The sequence below is a fragment of the Pimephales promelas genome, chromosome 3 (genome assembly GCF_988280905.1).
Source record: "Pimephales promelas chromosome 3, fPimPro1.hap1.1, whole genome shotgun sequence".
Taxonomy (NCBI): domain Eukaryota; kingdom Metazoa; phylum Chordata; class Actinopteri; order Cypriniformes; family Leuciscidae; genus Pimephales; species Pimephales promelas.
In genome coordinates, this window is record NC_142771.1 from 8,166,740 (window position 1) to 8,172,911 (window position 6,172).

At 35.5% G+C, this 6,172-nt stretch overlaps 1 pseudogene across 1 annotated transcript; it reads left to right on the top strand.

Annotated features, from left to right (window-relative positions):
- Positions 1–1,359: 1,359 nt before the first annotated feature.
- On the top strand, positions 1,360–5,497 carry LOC148981952 (E3 ubiquitin-protein ligase TRIM47-like; annotated as a pseudogene). Its single transcript, XR_016155337.1, has 5 exons — positions 1,360–2,006; positions 2,228–2,323; positions 3,836–4,069; positions 4,155–4,305; positions 5,323–5,497. The product of XR_016155337.1 is annotated as an E3 ubiquitin-protein ligase TRIM47-like (transcript).
- The last annotated feature ends 675 nt before the right edge of the window (positions 5,498–6,172 follow it).

Sequence of the window (6,172 nt, forward strand, 5' to 3'; positions counted from 1 at the left end):
AATAATATTTTTATCGCCTTTTTTATTATATCACATATTTTAGTAGTTATCATAAATTAGGTATCATTTGAAAGCTTATAAACTCAGAATTCATCCTGTGAAAACCATTTCATAATTGAACGTTGCGTTACCATAGAAACGGTACTTATTTTATGAGGCTCCTCCCCTTTTTGGGCATCCTTATATTTCATAATTTATGATCAAAACCTTTTCTAATCTTGACAAAACACATATTGTCAGAAAGGTCTGAGTCTCAAGGTTCCAAATTTTGTGACAAAATTGATATTTGGACATAAATGTATTAATTTGTTAAGGCAGAATGAACACAACTAAATTCAATGGAATTCAATGGCACCCGGTGGCTATTTTTGGTACTACGCCTAAACAAAAATCTCATGGGAACTTCAATTTTTGTGATATCAACTTCAAATTTGGAACATAACTTGGTTAGATTTATGGCTTTGATTTTATAGTAATTTTAGAGTAAAAATATTTTGTAAAATATATATTTTATATAAAATAAAAAATACATAGTACAGTATATTTGATTTACTGTGAATTAAAACTTCCATAACTTTTTCATACTTTCATTTTTTGAAGTGTTTTCACTTCAGCAATAATCTGCTGAGTGTTTTCTTTAAAACAAGACCAAACTTGGGTATATATTCCAAGGCATTCTTGAATTATAACCATTTAAGTGTGAATAGAGCATTTAACCCCTATTCTCAAAAAAAAAGGGGGGGGGGGGGGGGGGTGCTGACCAGTGACCAGACCAATCCTGACTTTGCACTTCTGACACATGATGGATTTCTGCCCATCCTGGCACATCCAAAACCTTTATCCTATTCAATATCTGTAGAGAACAGGCCTCAAAACATGAGAATATCTGTGAGTGATCAGCCCTGGAAAATACCCTTATATGGGCAATGTATCCCCCGGGATACAAACATTGAAAGCCTAATAATCAAAGTTATGAGAAGATTATTTTGAAAATAACAACAAGAACATGTAAAACTATCCTCAAAAAACTACTTTCTAAAACAAAATCACTCTAAAATAGCATAATCGTGAAAAATATAAAAACACTTAGCTCATGGCGAGTGTCTTTGTCCATATATGCTGCCATTTTGGATTTTGATACAAATATTTGGAATGTTATAGCAAAAAGTCACATGACCTGATTACATGACCCATCACCCCATCAGTGTTTCTCATCAACTGCAACCAAATAATGCCTCTCCCCCCATAGCCCCTCCCCCTACAGCCTGTTAAATGTCTGTATCCCCCAGGATACAGAAACTCTTTAAGGGTTATGTATGTTACCAGAAAGACACAGTATATAAAGCCTTCAGTTGGAAGGAACTCGACTGTGGAGCGGCAGTGTGTATCGTCTCTGTGTTTGTTTACAATGAAATGGCAGAGGCCAATATTTCAGTGGATCAGGGCCAGTTCAGCTGTTCAGTGTGTCTGGATCTCCTGAAGGATCCAGTGACGATTCCCTGCGGACACAGTTACTGTAAGAGCTGTATCTCAGACTACTGGAATCAAGAGAGCATCTACAGATGTCCTTTATGCAAACAGACCTTCAGACCAAGACCAGTTTATGTAAGAATGTGGTGATCGCTGAGATGGTGGAGAAATTCAAGGCGATGAGTCTCCGATCTGCTCCTGTTTCTGCTCCTCGTCGTCATCCTCAAACTGGATCTGGAGATGTGCAGTGCGACTCCTGCACTGGAAGAAAACAGAAAGCAGTGAAGTCGTGTCTGAAGTGTCGAAGCTCTTACTGTCAAACTCACCTTGAACAGCACGAGAGTCTCTTCAGAGGTAATAAACACAATCTGATGGACGCCACTGGACGACTGCAGGAGATGATCTGCCCTCAACATGATAAAATGCTGAAGATTTACTGCCGTACCGACCAGCGGTGTATCTGTATGCTGTGTTTGGTGGATGAACACAAAAATCATGACACTGTATCAACTGCAGCAGCGAGGACAGAGAAACAGGTACTGCTTCATACTGGATCCCATGAGTGACATGATATCATAATGTTTCTCTCCTCATTTGTTATGTGATTTTTGTCTCAATCAGGGAAACTGTATTATGTTTTAGAAAGATAGACATTGTGTTTTTGATCAAATAAATGCAGACTTAAGTGACTAAAAATAAATAAGATACCTGTTTAAAGAAGCATTTATTCATTTAATTGTATATCTGTTTTCTGCAGAAACATTTTGAGGAAACTCAGAGAAACATCCAGACAACAATCCAGCAGAGAGAGAAAGATCTAAAGCAGCTGAGAGATGCTGTGGAGTCTCATAAGGTGAGTTTGGAGAAGTCTTATTCACACTCTTAAAAATAAAATAAAAAATAAAGGTGCGAGGAAGAAACAATGCTTTAGAAGGACTTTCAGGCTCTGTGGTGAACCTGTGAAAGGGTTTTTTTTTTATTTGAAGGTTTATGACTTATTAGTTATTATTAGTTATCTGATTTCTGAAAAGCAACTACATGAGAAGGATGGCAGGATTAAATATCTGGTCTAAAAACAGTCATATATAATGTAAATCACATCGTAATAAAACAAAATGGATTGCATATTTCTAGACTTAAGCTATAACATGGAAACACACAACAAATTAGTGAAATTTACACTCTGCTGGCAGTCCATGAAAGTGGAATAAAGAGTGAGGAACCTGATACAGAAAATATATAATTTACAAAATGGCTGTGTTGTGGTCTTGTCTTGGTGTAGTTACAGGTCCATCATTCACTCTAAAAAATAACTCTTTGAATAAACATAAAAAAAAAAACAATTATGGAAAGGGTTTCCACATGATTAACTTGCTTTATTTCAGTATTATGCAATTCTGTTATTCCAATTTAATGTATTTACGTTGAGTCAACTTATTTAGTATGGTTGGGCACAGCTTCATATTGTTAGTGAATTTTAAAAGGCTCCCTGATATGATTCAGGTATTCATGTTCATAATAACATCTTAAATAATAAGATTCACATGTATAATCAATTAAACGTTTGTTGAAAATATTCCTGAATCATTTTTCAGCCTAACCAAATGCTCCACTCTTCTCCACAATGGTAACCCACTGTACCATTTACTAATGTTAGGCTACTACTAATGATTGCAATGCAATTGAACACTAAACACAATTATGGACCATAAAGTCTTCCCCTTTTCTCATTTTCTCAAAAACACATAAAATAACACTTAATATATTTATTCTCCCTTAATTCAGCCATATGCAAAGCATGCTGGGAACTAACAAGCACAGCCCAGTTTTAGTTAACGCAACACAAATTATTCATGTAATCCAACACAAACGAATTAAGTAATCTTAAATTTTTACATATTTAAGTAGATTGAACATAATCAAATTAAGTTTGGACAAAATGTATAGCAATTGTGTGCTTAAGCTCATTTTAAAGGGACACTCTGCAGTTATTTTAGCTTAAATTAACAGCTTCAAAGTTATTGAAATTGTTATATGACTTCTTTCGGGTTGAATGGTGGTTTCGACCCCCCCCCCCCCCCAAATGACACCTCTTCATTTACAGCTACAAATTTACAATCAGACAATATGATTTGGCCAAGAATTACAATGTAATTCTACTTATGTTATACATTATTTTGAGTCTATTTAAAATAACCCTTTTGTAACACTATAAAGAATCTTTTTGTAGAATAGGAAGGTTCTCCATGGAACACTACACTCTAATGAAGAACCATTTAAAACCTTTATTTTTAAGAGTTTAACAGAGATCTATGTCTGTGTGAGGTGCCATTAAGAGCAGATTGTAATGTGTGTCCAATAACAGCGCTCTGCACAGACGGCAGATGAGGCTATTGAGAGGATCTTCACTGAGCTCATCCGCTCCTTTAAGAAACGTCGCACTGAGATGAAGCAGCTGATCAGAGATCAGGAACGTGTCGCGGTGAACCAAGCTGAAGAACGACTGGCACGACAGGAGCTGGAGCTTGATGATCTGAGGAGGAAAGAGACTGAACTGAAACAGTTTTTAAACACAGATGATCATACTTTTTTCCTTCAGGTAACAGATGTATTTTTAACACAGGACAGAAGACTTCAACAGGCTTCTCTAAATGCAGTTTGTGTTTTTGTCTTTGTGTCTATAGAATTGTCCGTCTGTCTCTCTCTCTGGATCCACAGACGACTTCACTTTCAGTTCTCACCCCAATTTTGATGAAGTGGTGAAATCTGTCTCTCAACTCAGAGACAAACTCCAGCAGTTCTGCACAGACGAGATAGAAAGGTTATCTAAAACGGGTAAATACTGATTTACTCAATTAAAAGAGTTGAGCATCGTTTGTTAAATATAAATGGTGACTCGCACTGATGCACAGATGTTTTTTGGTGTTCATAGTGAAAACCGTCCAGGTCTGTCCCGAGTATTGATGAGGCATTGAAAGAGGCTTTCAGAATGTTTAGATGCGAGTTACAATGAAACACACAAACACTGGCAATTACTGCAACGGTATTGATGTAACATGCTTTTGTGTGTCCCGTTACAGAGTTCGGATTTATCTTTTGAATGAAATGTGACTGTGTTTACGGAGCAGGATTAAAGTCCCTGTGAAATCAAAATTGAACCTATTTACTTTGTTAGCGCATATTACTAGTCTTGTGGTGAACAATTAATCCGTGCAAGTAAATATATATTAAAAATGTTTTACCTTAGTAATCTTTAATCAAAATCTGAAAAGTTACTTCCGGTCTGGAACGGTTTCTTTTTCTGATGGCGTAGGTTTCACAACTTGGGTGGGGAAACGCTTAACCACTCCCCTCAAACCGTTAGTTTGCTATGAGCGAGAGATGGAGAGGAGGAGCGCTAGAGTAAAACCCTGCCCTCTGTTCAATATTCCGTTTCACTTGGAAATACGTCACAGCACTGGGGAAAAATCGTTTGCAACTTCCGGTTCACGGGGACTTTAAAATCTTGAATTTCAGTGAATAAAACTTTACTGTTGCTTGCAAAAAGATACCATAAAGCTTCAGAAGAGTTGAAATGCAGACCATGATTGAGTTTTAGTGCCTAAATATTTAGCATATTTGTACATTTAAGATATTTTTTTCATAAATTTGCAGGATGAAAATTATGTTTTTCATTTAAAATAAGGAATAATATTTATCTGATTAATCAATTTATCAAAATTGTTTTTACGTCAATTTACGAATTTACGTCAAATTGTAAATATTATGAAATGATGATACTAATGCAGAGACACAATAATATGTTAAAATATTTGTATAATGTCAAATGAGTGATTATGTTTTTATCTCCAGCACGTCGTGTTCGGCTGACTCCGGAAGGGTGCGCAGCGCTTAATCAGATACCGGAACCCAAATACGAGGAGCCTTCTGTTTTTTTGTGTGATGACGAAGGAGATTCGTTTACCTGCAGTTCGTCTGGATTTGATCCATTCATGTGAATAAAACTTCACTCTGTTCCTTGCAAAAAACACACCATAAAGCTTCAGAAGAGTTGAAATGCCTTTTTTTGCACATAATATTTAGCATAGATTTGTACAGTTACATTCTTTTTTTCATAAATTTACAGAAAAAACATGTTTTTCGTGTAAAATAAGGAATCATTTTTATCTGATTAATCAATTTATCAAAATAGTTGTTAAATGCAGTCCTAAATTAAATTTTGCTTAAAGTAAACTGAGGTTTCATTCATGATTGTACAAAGTCAAAGAGACATGTCAAATTATAATTTTTATGAAATGATGATACTAATGCAGAGACACAATAATAGGTTAATAAAAATAATATGTATTTGTACAATGTCAAATGATGGATTATGTTTTTTATCTGCAGGTCAACCTTGTTGCTTCCGAATGCGGACGCAATAAGGACGTTTAGTCAGTTAGGTAGCTATATAACCTTTTTTATTCTCCTTTCTATTCTGAAGACGATGAAGATTCGTTTGCTTTCAGTAGGCCTAAGTGTGATGAAGACGATCCATTTATGCGAATAAAACTTCACTCTGTTCCTTGCAAAAACACACCATAAAGCTTCAGAGGAGTTGAAATGCCTTTTTTTGCACATAATATTTAGCATAGATTTGTACAGTTGCATTCTTTTTTCATAAATTTACAGGATGAAAAACATGTTTTTCGTGTGTTATGTG